Source organism: Chelonia mydas, chromosome 11, assembly GCF_015237465.2.
Source record: "Chelonia mydas isolate rCheMyd1 chromosome 11, rCheMyd1.pri.v2, whole genome shotgun sequence".
NCBI lineage: Eukaryota > Metazoa > Chordata > Testudines > Cheloniidae > Chelonia > Chelonia mydas.
Genome location: NC_051251.2, coordinates 35,745,379 through 35,761,742, shown reverse-complemented (window position 1 = coordinate 35,761,742; position 16,364 = coordinate 35,745,379). Strand labels below are relative to the sequence as shown.

The 16,364-nt window shown below is 42.5% G+C and overlaps 1 protein-coding gene across 4 annotated transcripts in view; it reads right to left on the bottom strand.

Moving 5' to 3' along the window:
- Window positions 1-14,121, bottom strand: part of LOC102940288 (sodium channel protein type 2 subunit alpha) — a 124,267-nt gene extending 110,146 nt beyond the window's left edge. For all 4 annotated transcript variants that reach the window (XM_043525358.1, XM_007056630.4, XM_043525357.1 and 1 more), the window contains exon 1: window positions 13,380-14,121. The gene's annotated coding sequence lies outside the window, so the exon portion shown is untranslated. The remainder of the gene's footprint in view (window positions 1-13,379) is intronic.
- Window positions 14,122-16,364: the final 2,243 nt, after the last annotated feature.

The window sequence follows — 16,364 nt, the reverse complement described above, 5'->3', positions numbered from 1 at the left end:
GAGGATGACAGATGAGAAGTTGTCTAGAAGAAAATGTAAGGAGAACTACTCCCCTATTAAAACAAGTGGATTTGCAATGGCGGTTCTGTCTCTTTACGCCTGCTCTGAGAAAGGGGCCCTGTAACAGCCAGGCTGCATAGGAAAGGGAGTGGAAAAAGGTTGCCTAGCAACTGGTCCTGGAAGCTGCAGCAGGAGAGTTGTGACCTGGCAGTAGATGAGCAGCATGAGAGGGAGGAGGAAACGGGGGATTTTCCACAGCCACCATAAAATTGAGGAAACTTTAGAATTAAAACCATTCTCCAGGCAGAAGGTTTTTCAGAAGGAAAAACCTCCTCCCCCTGCTTCAACAGAAACTAACCAAAATTAAGGGGGAGAAACAGAACTAAAGGAAAATAGCAGCTACTAAGTATTCAAAATAAAGGAGTAAATCCGAGAGGGGCAGAGTCAGCCCCTGAGTCGGGCCATGGAGGCTGTGAAAATACAGCAGTTCTGCTGTGCAAAGGGGTGGGTCATCATTAGGAAAATGGTACAAGGATGGCCAAACCCTGCAGGAGCCCATAGGAGTTGAACCACAGCAGATGCTGTATCATTGATATTCAGTCCTCCCATTGTGGGGACTATTCGGCTGCAGTAACTGCTACATACTGTCTCTGTAGCTGTGGAGTGTGGGCAGATTTCTACCGATCACTCGTTCTCCCAATGAATGGACTAGCTATTCAAGTTGGATTTATCCCATTGTGAAGAGAGTTGAAGGGACACCATCAATTTAAAAATTAATTTTGTCAAAGGTTTTACCCCATTTTAACAAGTAACACCTTAAATAACTATAATTAAGCCTGCAAGTCTGTCACAGAAGTCACGGATTCTATGACTTTCCTTGACTTCTGTAGTGGCCACTGCTGGCTCAGGGGTTGCCCACAGCAGTTGGGGTGTGTGGGAGGGGGCTCGGGGAAGGGGGTTGGGAGGTGTGGGGGGGCGCTTACCTCAGGTTGGGGGCTCCCTGTCTCCCACTGGCACGGCCCTGCAGCTCCTAGGCGGCAGGCTTCACGCACTGCTGGCAGGCCCCGCCCCTGCAGTTCCCATTGGCTGTGGTTCCTGGCCAATGAGAGCTGCGCAGCCGGCGCTTGTGGCAGGAGCAGTAGGCAGAGCCCTCTGGCTCCTCTGCTGTTTAGAAGCTGCAGGGACATGCTGAGCCGGGTAGGAGGCCTGCCAGTAGGGTGACCAGACAGCAAGTGTGAACAGTTGGGACCGGGGTGGGGGGAGCGGGGGGTAATAGGAGCCTATATAAGAAAAAGATCCAAATATCAGGACTATCCCTATAAAATCGGGACATCTGGTCACCCACCTACCAGCCCCGCCAACTCTCCCCCCCAGCACCAACGGGGTTCCAGGCCACCTCCCCCAGCACAGCAGCCACAGCACCTCTGCCCCCCCCCCCCGAGCACCTGTGCCTCCCTCCCACGTTTTAGTTAGGGGTATATAGTAAAAGTCATGGACAGGTCACAGGCCGTGAATTTTTGTTTACTGCCCATGACCTGTCTATGACTTTTACTAAAAATACCCATGGCTAAAATGGAGCCTTAACTATAATTGAAAGGGCTTAGAGAATAAAATGTTTCACGTTTTTCAGTTTGTTCACTTCGTGCATTTGACAGCACTAAGCATATCCTCATTTAAACTGTTTCCCCTCTAATCACCTAGTATCCCTTGTTGCTTGTGTGGTCTTTAAACCACAATGTGGGACAGAAAGGCATTTTTAGAAACAGAAGAATGTAACTGTAAAACTAGAGAACCTGGGAAAGGGGACTTGAGGGAGGTGCAATACTAAAAATATTTGTAATTAATTTTTAAGGACTGTCTTGATTTCAAGTGTTCCTTTAAGAGACGACTGGACTTTAGTGAGTGCCAAGGACATGTTGCGGGTGAGGGGGGCATATGTATGGGTGTGTGAGAGAGAGAGAGAGAGAGCTAATTTTAACTCAAATTTTAAAACATTTATGAAGTAAAAAAGGAATCCTTGTGTAAATACAGTGCTACACTTTGAAAAATGCTTCTAGTAGGCACAGAATTCTAACAGTTTATTGGTCTCATGAAGCACTTGCTGTTGAGTTAGGAACTCCATGAACATATGGAAAGCACAAGCATCCTACATGGAGGAAACTGACTTTTCATAGACACGAAATGAAAATTCTCCCTCAGGAGCCAAGCTGCCACTGACAGGTTCCTTGCAGCTGCACAGTACCAGCTGCTGAAAGGATGCTGCAGGAGTTAATTCTGCTTGGAGTAACATTAACTCCCACTGGGATATATGTCAGGCTCAGAGGGCAGAATATCGTAAGTCACGTTTCCCAGTTCTTTCCCTATCAGCCCTGCATAGTCCATGACCTGTGGAGCCTCTGCCCCTATGGAGCTGCAGCAGAAGGGGCTTCCATGGGCTCAAGAGCAAGCAGAGGTGGAGGAGCTTGTGTTCCCCTATATGCCCCCTGCCCAGGTATGCTCAACCTGGTCCCTTGTGCTCATGTTACTGAAGGAAAAAATTTGGTCTTTTATCAGGGACTTGCTGGTTATCATATCTATTTCCTGATTCTAGCAGGTGGAAGCAACCTGGATATAGTCATGCAGGTAGTTAAGTTCTAGCAAGGTAAATTAGGGCAGTATTTATTTGTAAACATTTTTTGAGGTTTCTTTTTTTGTATTTAGTCTTACAAAGTTTTTTGGGGTAGCAGTTCCTACAGTGCCCCTCAGCAAGATGCAGCACATAGTTCAGTGTGCAGATGGGTCCACAGCCCAGCCGCTAGTTATTTGTACTCATGTTATATGATATTATTGATTATAAGCAGGGCTGGTAGCTCTGCATATCATTAGTTGCCAGATGCTTCCCCTTGTAAGACATGGATTTCAGCTGGCTAGAGTAGCCAAACTTTAACTATTTGGGTTGAAATTTTCCATGCTGGATAACTGATTCAGGTTGAATATTTTTTGAAAATTTCAGCCAAAACAGTTCAGCTGTTTCTGAGAACGAGGCTAGGGAAAGATTTGTTTTGCTCATGCTAAAAAATTCTGGTGACTTATCCTTTGAAAAGCTCTAGCAGCCCTGGGCTCTGGAGCTGAGATTTGAAATTTGGCACGCTTGTAGCCTTTGTGTCAGGAAGTGGCTTTTGCTAGACCCATGAAAATTTGCCCAAATGAGACCAAGTTATAAGTAAGGCTATGATTTTGTCACAGAGGTCGCAGAAGTCACGGAATCTGAGACTTCCAAAAACCTCCATGATTTCAGCCCAAAGGTGCTGGGAGCTGCAGGGTCCTGCTGCCGCCGCCGCCCAGTTCCCAGACACTGTGGGAGGCAGGGATACCCCACAGCTTCTGGGCAGGGGGTGCCCCGCAGTGGCTGGCCGCCCCGGTGGGGGTACACACAGCTCTCGGCTATTGTGGGGCATAGCTCCTGGCTGCTGCGGGTGGCAGGGTATCCCCCGCAGCTCCCTGCCACCGCAAGTGGCAGTGGCAACCTGGAGAACCCTAAAAATAGCCATGACAAAATCTTCATCTAAGACAAAAGCTTAGTTATAAGCCTTTAACAAATTGCAGTTTGCACATGCTCAGTATATACACGCTAGAACTTCGCAGTTAAAAACTCTGAAGATGCTGTCTGCACCCAGTATACTCCAGCTCAGAGCTGAGCAGGATTTTTCCTGTAATTGCAGCTCTGGGCTACTGTGGGTCATCATTCTGCGTCTGGGCACGGGCACCTGAACTGAGAGCAAGAAGGCTTCCTCTCTTTTGTTCTCAATGACCCTCCCCCACGCCCTTGCTGGCACCCAGAGCATGGAAGAGGAAGCCGTGTGATTCAAAAGCAGAGGAGACAAGGGCTAGACCTGGAGTGGGGATCAGATTGCAACAAAGAGACTATATGGGGATAAGGACACACGACTGGGATTGGAAACTAGCAGAGGGGGAGGGAAATAGGGACAGGGTTTGCGGTGAGAGGAGGCTGGGATCTGCAGGGAGTGGAGGATTCATAGATTTTACCATTAGATCACACAGCCTGCCCTCAGAGAAGACCTGGACTGACCAGGCAAGGAGACTGTGAGCAAGCAAGGGAAACAAGGGGTGGAGGGGGAATGGGAGGCAGTGCAGGGGTGCGGGGAGATGGGGATCAGATGAGGAGCCAGAAGGGAAGACTGGGACTGACAGGGCAAAGAAATTGGGATAAAGAGCCAAGGCAGGGAGGAGATTGGGACTGGGAGACACAGGAGATGGGGAACATAGCTGCAGCAGAAAAAGAAGCAGATCAGATGAGGAGCGGGGGACGGACAGACTGGGACTGGGACTGGCTGGGTAAGGAGATTGGGACTGACAGTGGGCTTCAGTGAGGAAGACTAGGACTGGGAGAAAGGGCACAGATTGGAGGGAATGGAGCTGAAGGGGCCAGGTTAGTTGGAGCAGGCAGAAGAGTCTGTACTTATTAGAGCGCACTCTCCTCCAGAACCTGGAATGGAACCCATGATTTCTGACTCGCACCATTCCTCTGCTGTCAGCAAATATCTGAAACCCATTGGTAAAGTGTCTCATCTCCTTTCAGTGCTGGTCCACACAGAGGATGATAACCTACTACTGTTATCAGTTATTCAGATAGCTCAAATGTCAGAGGTCTGTGCAGTGAAGCCAAAGCTTCCAACTCTGCTGATGACCCATGTGGGTGTCAATATGATGCCACATAATGGAATTTCTGTTCTTTCAGTTTGCTTTTTTTAAAAACCTAAGAAACTAGACCCATGTATGTATAGAACGGATCTGCTCTGGAAATGAATCAAGGTATTGTCTGTAGGACCCTTACCTCATTTGTTGCAGAAGTTAGAAAGTTTGCTGGGAATGATGCAGGGGATTGCAGGAAGAGAAAGGAGGCTCTCATGATTAAAGCAGATGCACGTTGTTTTGGAGAACTGGATTCTCTTCCTGCTTCTGCCACAGAATTCCTATGTGCTGTAGGTTAGTAACTTAAACCAAACTTTTCAGAGGTGGTCATTAATTGTGTGTTCCTCATTTCCTGGGTGCCTGATTGAGGTTACATAGGCAACTTTAATTCTGGCATTTCCTATCTTTTAATGTAGTTTTTGTGCGTGCAATATTTATATAACACTTTGTCTCCAAAGCTCTTTATTAAACACTAGCCAGTTAATTCTCAAAACTCATTGCTTGGTATCATTACCCGCATTTTAAAGAGCAGGAAATGAAACCACACAGAAGGTGTATAATTGGCCCAAAGACCCACAATGGCAGAGCTAGGATCAGAACTCAGGAATTCCTGATATACTGCTTCTTATGGCAATTTTTTACAATGGCAAACTACTAAACCAGAGCACCTCTACATTAGTGTGATCAGGCCTGTCAAGCGAACATTTCACAATGTCATTTTGTGAGACAGAATACAGGCTCAAAATTCTCTACTTTTTCTAAATTGTTTCTAATTTTTCATCTAAAATAACAGATTAGGCCAAACAGTGTGGAAACAGCCCCTGGTGCTGAATGGCCAGCCCAGTGATCTGTGTAGGCCAGAGCTGTTTGATCATTTCACGTTTCCCTACGTTGGGCAGGCTGCGATACTGAGAGAACCTGGAGCTGTGGCATCACAACAGACTATTTTGCTCCCTTGGAAAAGCAGGTTTCAGCAGTGCTCCCTTGTGACTTGACCAGCATGTTTGTTTCACTGGGTAATGAAAAGATCAGTAAGATGCACAGCATTAAGAAGCATTAAGCAGCTCCCTATTGTGTTTGGGTTTTTTATCTGAAAGAAAATTGAGTAGTTAATTGGCCCACAATTAAATAGAAATGCCATTTTAAAAAAATTGCAACAGCTGGCCAGGCTCAGCTTCCACTTGCGTTATACATTGCTGGGATGACTTAAAACTTTATAATAGAGAGCGATTAATTGGGAGCATTGTGAGCAGCATAAAACATGTTTATAGCTCAAGTTATCCTAAGGGACAAAGTGCATACGGCAGACATAGGTGGCTGAGGGAGGGCAGAAAGGTGATTATCACTATTCCACTGAGAAAACTAGCTAGAACTTAGGGGTAGCAAAATGTTATCCAAAGGAGCATGAGTCTGCTGTAAACAGGAGTTATAGCTGTGCTGACTGAGGTCTGTGAGTCCTATTATGTGAATAAATTCCCAGTCAGCTTTAGATTGTGTGCTTAGCTGCTTTTACATTTTAAAACTAAGATTTAATACATTATACATTTTAAATACTTTTGAACATATTAATATATAAATTTGCAGGTTATTGGAAAAAGTTCTTGTTAATTTCAAGTGCTAACAGATCAGGATTCTTGTCATCTCAAGCTTAAAAATGGAACAGAAATAGACTGTGGAAGAGTGGCATGATATTAACACACCCACAGTAGCACCCTTAGGGGGCCACCAAACAAAACATGGGAGCTGGAATTTTTCCACCATTGCAGCCCTAATTTTGGACAGGCTAGTATTTTGTTCAGTTTCATAGGGACTAAAAAAAATTAAAAAATTAAGGGAATTAAATTGGTAGTCTGTCAACCATTAAAGTATCACTTTAAACCCACAAGTTAAAGGAAATTGACTGTTCAGAATCATCTGCCAAAATCTAGTCCAAACTAAAGTGCAATTGCACCCACTGTGACTTGGTGATTTGGGGCTAGATCTGTTGACTTCAATGTAGTAATGTCAATTTATACCTGCTGAGAATCTGGCCTTTGCATCTTAACTGTAAATTTCCTTTCTTTTAGCATTCCATTTTGCTCAGTTGTACCTAACCCTGTGCAAAGCAAGGGAGTGGAGGCAAGAAGCCTCTCCTCCGCACTAGCCAGCAAAACTGGCCCTTTTAAGAGGGAAAACACATTCCCCTATCATCCCTCTTTCACAACATCTCCTGGAGGCACTGTGCTGCCCTGCAGTGCACCAATGCCAGGAGCAACACACCCCTGCACTACCAACAACGTTCAACTGTAGCTATAAACCAAATAGAGCTTTTAATATTTTGTTAACACAGCCCTCTTATCACCCTTTCCTGTCTTATCAACTGAATTTCTGTTCTTCCTAATGTTTTACAGTTTTTACACGTTATTACACTTCTTCCTCCCTCTCATACTCCCCTGCACTGGATTACTCTCACCTTTTATATTTCCTTTTCCATATTCTGATCCTATTTTGTCTCTTTTCCTTTGATTCCCACCCTATTTATTAACCATTCTTTTCTTTCTCTTTTATCATGGTTTCTGCGTGAAATATTCAGTATCTGTCAGAGCCCTAAATACCTCCCCATCTCTCCCATGTTTTTCATACCAGCATCCTCAAGTTTCTGCATCACATCCACCATCTTTCTCAAAAAGGACAGGATGTGATTCTCTTGAGAATGTGTGAACTGCTACTCTTTAATTTGCAAGAGAGAACTTCGCTGAGAAAGGCACAATAGCCTCTCCCCCAAGTTTAGGTGTGTTCCCAGCCTCTGCCAACCCAGGGAGCAAGATATAAGCCTCAATTTGCATCCAACTCTTCCACACATCATCTTTATGCCTTCAAGCAAGCTCTCATATTTAATTATTTTTTCTGATGCCTACTGGTGAAGTAGAGTAACAGATTGTCACTGTATCATTGCTGACAGCCTTCACTTTGGCTTAGAGAACCAAGGCTTTGCTTCAGGTAATCAGAAATCATCTAATTAATAAAATATACAGTTGGGAAAAGTACAAGTAAGATCTTATTACAGTCACAAATGTTGTGTATGCCCTGGGAGCGCTTTAAATATTACACTGAAAAATTCTGTATTGGAAAAAATTCATCTGGGAGGATAAATGTTGGATATTTTCTGTAACCGTTGTACGTGGATGTCCTGCAAATCCACAAATGCTAAGTCTCCTAACTAGTTAAAGTGTGATTTTATTAAAAAGTGACTTTGAGGTTCCATTTATTACTGTTTTCCTATCAAATTTTCTCTGTTTACAATAGAGAATTATTTTTTCTACCTGCCGCCCCTGCAAACTCACCCTGGCCTCTACCAGTAAAGCTGGATACTTTCCATTTCAAATTACGGTAGGCCCTCAACTAATCCTGTGCCACCCCACTGTCTTCAGATTATGTTCTCAGTGTTGTAGTAGTATTATTGTTATTTGTATTATGGTAGTACCTGGAGGCCCAGTCACAATTGGCCTCAGACAATTCTTCTGTGTTAAGTGCCAGGGAATGGGGGTGGGCAGAAGCTCCCTGCAAATGGGAGTGGGTAGGAGAGGGAGCAAAGGGAGATACTGAGAGGCGGTGGGGTACTGAGAGCAGGGGTAGCCTGCTCAAGACTGGCTCCTGGGGTTTCCTACTTGCTCCTGAGACCATCCCAACCCCTGCTCCCAGCCCAGTTCCAGGCCCTGTGACAGCTGCTCCAGCCTCTTTGGGACTCATGTGCACCTCTGCCCCAGGGATATGCTTGAGTTTATGGGAGCATAATATTTCCATTGTAGGGGCACATACAAAATGGCTAGGAAATAAGATTTTAATTCCAGACTTCGAAAAGAGTATCACAAACAATTAAACTCTAAAAAACAGATAAGAACAGAGAACACTGGTCATTGCCTCTCTGGGGTTAAAAAAGCAAAAATATAGCCACTCTGTCCTTACTTTACCCCACTGTGTGTAGGTACTTGCAATCAGAATACCTTTTGGTCTGTGATTTTACCAAGTACAAAGAGGTGAGTTTAGGGCAGATTTTATTTGCTTTTGACAGTTTGTGTCAGACCCTTAGTTTCAGAATGAGGCATTTGTATTCGTCACTAAGCGTCAAATCCTGCTCACCATTGTGAAATTGGACTGAGGGGCGGGCCAAAAGAAATGGTATAGGGATCCTCTTATATACAGTACGTGCGTACACACAGACAGCACAGATATCTCTGCCTCACACTGAAGGCTCAGTCCTGCAAGATACTCAGCATTTCACAAGATTAAGTCCCAGAAGTGGAGTGCAGCTTCAGTACTGGCCAGTGCTCGTTGGCGTGAGGGGATAATGTTATCTGGCTGAAGGCACAGTTAGGTCTCCAGTCTGCTATCTTAAACATGGAGATCACCAGCACATGTCAATGTAACATGGAGTATACTGTACCCACTCTAAGGATTACATAGTTACCTCTCCAGTGTGCATATCCCAGGAGCTCACTGGAGAATTCTTCCTGAGGTCTCTAGCCTCAGGCTCCTCCATACTGCCCTTCAATACACCACCAGGATGTAGGGCAGAATCTTACCCTTAGCTATCATTAACCAAATAACTAACACCTGCAATATAATTTGAATTTCAGTTTATCCTTCCTACCATAACCAAGATAAAATCACTAAAACATTGTTTGTCTTAAATATAAGAAAGTTTAAAAATCAATCGGCTTTGAAGATGTCACCATGACAGCGTGATGATCTGCAACAGGAGTGGAAGAATCAGCCTTCTGATTAGAATGTACAGAAAATCTAAATATTTCAAACCTGTTGCTAAAGTCAATTCCATATATATACACACATATACACATACTTAAAACAACTTAGAAACTTTGATTTCCAGTACTTTCTGGGGAAAGTCAGTCCTCTCATTTGTACTTTGCATGTGCTGATAAAATCAGTCAACTGTCTGTTTTCACTAAGACACTCCATTAAGAACTCAGAAACAAGGGTGATAGACATTATAGAAAAACCTACCAAAGTTTCATAAAGGATAGATTAACTGAATGGAGATACTTAAACTGTGACAGGCATTTCTGAAATCTCTTTTCAAAATTTCATTTTTAAATTTGTGGTAAGTGGGTGGAGCTGACAAATACCTATAATTAAGGCTGCCTAACACGTTTCATTATAAGACTCTGTTTTTAATTCCACATAACTTTGCCAAATTTTAACTGTTGGAGATTAAATTTTTCATGCTTGGTACCTGCTTCAGGCTGAAATACTTTGGAAATTTTCATTAAAAATGGTTCACCATTTCTGAAAGTAATGTTAGAGAAAAATATTTTTGAGGGGGCAATGCAATATTGCCAACTCTCATGATTTTGTTAGGAGTCTACAATGGTATTTATTGTTCTTTCTTTCAACGTCAGCTCCTGGAATCATATAATTACATGACAATTTCAGCTTTCACATTTTTTGAAAAAGTAAATTTCTAGTCTTCATGGCTGTGAAGAAAAGCTTGTGAACATCATCCAAGTATAACCTACAGGTTCAAAAATCAAAAGGCAAATAACAGCAACCCCAAATGAATTAATATTTCAAAAAGCATAATGATTTTTAAGCCAATGATTTGAGGCCTGAGTAATGATTTTTGAATGCTTGGAGTTGGCAATGCTGCAATGTTAAAATAATTCTTAAAATGATTTCACTGAGAAGCTCTAGTGCCTCTATACTTTGGAGCAGCAACATGATATTTGGCAGGGGGTGTTCTGGGGTCAGAGAAGTGCGTTTTGCTGTCCCTGTGAAAATCCACTTGAGTTTGGCCAGGTCATAAGCCTCTACAACATTTTTTACACATGCTTAGTAGAGGCTTGATAGAGACTTTCAGTAAATATTTCCAAAGATTTCATCTGCAGTGAATATGTTCCAGCCTATTCCATCAGGGCTGAGCAGCACTTTCATCCCAATTGCTCTTCCTGGCTGCCAGGGATAGATGTGACACTTAGCACTAGAACTGAAAGCAGAAATATTGTCTCTCCTGCATTGTGAATGCTCCTATTGCTGATACCTAGACAGCACAGAGGACAAGGAGGAAGCTGCCTGATTCAAAAGAATCAGGGGACAATGACAGGCTGTGAAGGAAATAGGCAAAAGGGAACAGATGCAGGCTGGGAGACAACAGAAGCAGAGGTAGACCGGAATAGGGTAGAGGGGAAGGTTGTTATTCAATACTTCTTTTTATCCGCCTCATTTAATGTGCGGCCTCGGGCCTTATTTACTGAATACACTCCAATACCTGTACTTAATACAGAATTGTGTTTCAGCATGGACCTTCCTATGGCTCTTATTGCTGTAGTATCTAGTGATTGCAACCTTTATATGAAGTGAGTATGGTATTCCATGGTAGCAGTCCATACCCTTCCATACTGTAGCATTTTGGATCATTCATGCAGACACTGTAGTTTTCTTTTTTAATAAGGGAGTGCTCTCAATGTCACTAGGCAGAGGTTTTAGGGGTAGGGCAGGGGCAGGGAAGACTTGTGATCTGTGGATCTGTCACTAATGCAGGTCCACTGGTCAAAACCTCTAGTGAAGGGGCAGGTGCCACAGACAGTCCTGCAGTTCTGAGGCTGCAGCAGCAGCTGCAGATTAGCTTTTTTATGATGGGGAGAACTAGACATTTCTGTGACTAATGAGAACGTCCAGAACTACATTTGATAGGAATGCTTTGTAAGGGATATAAGTCCTCACTCCTCTCGGCAGAAGTCAACCACTATCTGGTGGGGGTTGGGAGAAAACTTCCCCTATGGTCATCTCGTTTCATAACTGTGCACTACACCTTGAACCTTCTTCTGAAACACTTGGTACTCGCCACTGGCAGAGAGGATGCTAGACACTGCTTTGATCCTCTATGGCTATGATTTCATTTCCCACAACCCTCATGGATGTCTAATGTGCACAGCCAGCTTCTCAGAATGTGAACGGCTTTGGAGCCAGGATTTGCCCTGAAGGTTCACAACCGGAATTTTCATTGAAAGATCAAACCTCAGGTAGCCACAGATCCATCTGTCCTGCTAGGTAAATTCCATTTAATAACACTGAGTTCAAAAAATACTGTGGCTCCAATTTAGCAAGACACTTAAGCATGTGCCTAATTTTAAGCATGTCAGTAATCCCATTGATTCAGAATTATTCACATGCTTAAAGTTAGGCACATGCTTAAGTACCTTAATTAGGGCCTGTAGGCACAAGGGGCCACCATCCTTAATAGAACCAAATCTATTTTATTATAATACATTCATCACTGAAGGAAATCGCAGCTCAGCTAGGTACAATGCTTTCACCTGTTCCCCAATTCCTGGCCAAGAAGGGAGGAACCCTTACAACCTCATGAAGACAGTAGTAATTTCCCTCTATCCACTACAGTAGCCCATCAATACACACACACACACGCCAGCCGTGCTCAGGAAAACACAAGCAGTAAATCAACATGCACTGAGAGGAAGGGCATGTGTGAAACCACTTTACATTTCATATATGTCGGAGAATCTTGGTAGGCCAAGGTTGCTTCTAGCCCACAAATCCCTATTGGTAAATTCTTCCTGCTTTGATAATTGCGGACAAAATCTACCTCTATACAGGCACAGGAAAGCTTGAATAATGGCTTTTCTATTTCCCTCCCTATGAAAGGAAGCAAGGTATTTTTAAATTAATCAGACCCTCTCATTTCTCACACTTAGGCTTCCAAGCCCTTCTTCTGATCTCTGGCTGTGTAAGCCAGTGCTTTTCTCCAGTGCTTTCCCTGGCTAAAGAAATCTTTTTGTAGTCAGGAAAAGGTAAGGAAAAATAAAAAACAAGAATTGAAGAGACAAGTCATGGAGCTGCATGAGCTCTCCACCCCCTGAGTCATTCTGCTGAATCTCACAGTCCGTGATATGTGATTAAAAATAAAGGGAAAAAATCATGTTTGTGCCTCAAACAATACAGAATGGAATTTTTAAAATAAAAATGTAGCTATTGAATATAAAACAATTCACATTACATGTCTTATGTGAAGTCTGCAATGGTGTAAAATTGTATTTAATTATAAGTATCTTCCATTCTGTCTTCAATACGGGAAAGGCTAGTTTTATTTATTTATTTATTTTAGGGGGATAAAAACCCAACAAATCTCCAATACCTTCTAAGAGAAGGAATTTAGGATATAAAGCAAAGCCTCTGTCTGAAGATGGTATAGAGAAGCAGCACACCCCTGCAACATAAAGCTTGGCAATCTCACAGTCTTGTTAATATGCTTTAACATTTCACTCCAATTTGCATTTTGCATAAAGCATCAATATAACCTTCAGTGGAGAAATATAACACTTATAGATGACAACAGCAGCAGCAACAACAAAATACTACCACTGTGATGCAAATACAAAAAATAAGAATTGATTCTAAACAAAATTACAAAATATACCTGGATTCTAAAGAATATAAGGCCAGTGAAACCAAAGGATACCAAAATAATTTGTTATTAGACCCAGATGTGATTTTAGCATAAAAACAGTATGAAAATGTTATCCAGCTGAAAAGATGGCTTTGTATTCTCTGTTCCTCTTGTTGCATCTAATATTAATTGCAGACTAGGTGTGGCAGCATCAGAGAAGAAGATTGGCATAAATGGGCTGAGATATATTGCATGATACCTTTAATGAAATATTCTGTTGTCTTACCTGATAAAAAGATAATTACAAATCATAGCATAAGATATATCCATACACTTGTAGATGATCACGCTCCTTCTGTTGCAGTTGTTCAGGTCCCTCAGCAAAGAAGCCTGTAACTCTTATATTTATATTAGCCTCACTGAAAGAAAGAAAAAAAAAAACCCTACAAAGAAACCTCTGCAGTATACTGTCTCCTCTGCCCTAGCTTCCTGTTATGAGATTCTCTATGGTCCCAAACATCTATCAGCAAACTGATGGGGGAGGGGGGTGTACTGATGGGGGTGGAGAGAAAAAAAAAGAATGTTTAAAAAAAAAAAAAAAAAGACAGCATATTACATGACAGCTCCACCTACTGGCAGAGAGAATTAGATCATTTAGCTTTTTTAAACACCCTTATGGTCAGAACTGCAAGTTATTTTACAAAATCTGGTATAATCACTACTTAGCCTACAACCACATTGATCTAAAGGAAGAAAATATGAACTAATGAATCTGACCACTAAATATTTAGTAAAGAGTGAGGTGGGGCATAAAATTGCTGCACAGACACTTATAGTTTTCTGATTTTATATTAATAAACTTGTTTGACACTGTTTTTGCTTTTGTTGGATCCATATATTATGAATAGCAAGAAAAAGGGACAATGTTATAGTGCCTTGAGTTGTTGTATACCAACATGTGGCCTCTTTACGTATAAAATCATCATCCCCATGTCAACCTCCTCCTAAAAATTACTTAATGTTAAAGACTGGTTTTTGGCCCTACAATGCCTTCAGCCTTGGTTTGGTTCTGTATGACCTAAAATACATTTCTATCATTCAAAAATTAATGATTTGCAGAATATGGTTTCTTATGTAAAGGGCTAGATGCTTGGGTTTGGGGCAATGAGCATATCACACAGAAGGAAGGAATTAAAGAAGTGTAAAACTCACTTGTGTTTCCCTAATTCTGGCCAGCCTGTATATAATTTTGGTCTCCATTGTAAATTAATCCTTTAGAGGGATAAATACCAGGGAGGGAGAGGAGTTATTTAAATTAGGCACCAGTGTGGACAGAAGAACATATGGAGATAAACTTGCCATCAAGAAGTTTACTCTTGAAATTAGACAAAGGTTTCTAACCATCAGAGGAACGAAGTTCTGGAACAGCCTTCCAAGGGGAAGCGGGGGCGGAGAGGAAGGGCCAAAAAACCTAACTGGCTTCAAGACTGAGCTTGATAAGTTTGTGGAGAGGATGGTATGATGAGACTGCCTCCAATGGCACATAGCAGCAAATATCCCCAATGGCTGGTGATGGGACACTAGATGGAGAGGGCTCTGAGCTACCACAAAATACTCTTTCCCAGGTGTCTGGCTGGTGGATCTTGCCCACATGCTCAGGGTCTAACTGATCGCCCTATTTGGGGTCGGGAAGGAATTTTCCCATTGGTCAGACTGGCAGAGACCCTGGGAGCTGTGGGCAGCCATGCCTGCGGACGGTCAGGTTCTTTGGCCGGCCATGTGCAGGAGGTAGGACTAGATGATCGTGATGGTCCCTTCTGACCTTAAATTATGCTGACTGCCAGTGGCCCTAAGAGACAGATATGGCAGCCCCAGCCACACTCTGTTTTACCCTAGTCATGATCTTTATGTCAGCAACAGGTGGTGTGTAATAGAGTCACTGTGCTACTGGAGGAACCACAATAGGAGGGTGATTCACCCACAGCTGGTTACATGTATAGTGTGGATTGCTCTGGCAGCATGGTATAAAGTGGCCACACTCCAGTGTAGACTCTACGATAAATATCTGGACTACAAATGCAGGATGAAAGTTTAAAATATTTCCTGGTGTCATAGAAAACAATGTATTGCTCCATGGAAAAACTGATTATGGAAACTAGTTTTAATGTTTGCAAAAAGATGGACATAAGACTGTTTCTTCCAGAAACAGAGAGAGATTCTTTTTGAGAACAGGAAAAGCAGCCAACTTCTGGGCTGCCAGTCATGAAGTAGGGAGGAGAAAGAAATAATTTTAACTCTCTATATGGACTCTACCATGAAAGATTACCACTACTAACCCTTAGCCACTGCATCTGAGAAATCTAGCATTTATGCTTCATTGGCTTTGTCTTGATGTTTTGTTTTATTTTATTTATTTATTGTTTTAACTGTTTCCTTTCTCAGTATTGAGGGATCAAATGTCAACTGTCAATGTTCTCTTTTAATTTGATGTAGGACCTATTTCTCCACAGTCTTGGTTATGTAGTCATTTATACCTGTGCAAAATATAAAATGCTACCATTCAGAATTATTAGTGATTTGCACTTTCATTTTCTATATAGGTTCTTGTATTGTCTTCAGGACCGTAGTATCTGTGTGCTTTCCAATACTGCATCAGTGTGACTAACCTGTGTCACACGTGGATCATTCTTTGTCTCATCCTTTCCCCAAAGGGAGAATTGGGTGTGTAGTGTAGTGTTTTATTTTGGTATGTTTTGACTTTATTTTAATTTGAAATGTGTTTATGTTCGAGACATCAAGGTTGAAGACATTCACCTTGCACTAGGAGCAGAAGATGGTGAGGTTTGCACAGTCTCATCCTGACCCCTGAGAAAGCTCTGTCTCCTGCACTCCTGGTAGAAATTTCTTTTGTGCCTGTAGAGTGGAATTGTTGACCACAAACCTCATCCCAAACATGTTGGTGATCCATTAGATATGATGTACCCAGGCCATTGAGCACATTGAAGTAGTCTCTGGGAACGCTGTGTAACAAGAGGAGGTCAGGTTGATGTGCTTGTGGTAGTCCATGTTGCTGAGGAGACACACTGCATTTTTATATACTAGTTGCACTCACTGTATACAAGACTAAATGAAAATATGATACAGCCCTGCCCAGGCAGAAGTCAGATCTGTCTTAAAGGAAGGAAGGAATGTGTGCTTGCCTTAATTTCCATTTAGGAAGTAATCAGTCATCAAGCAGGTGAAAAAAAATAGTAGGGAATATCCTTCCATT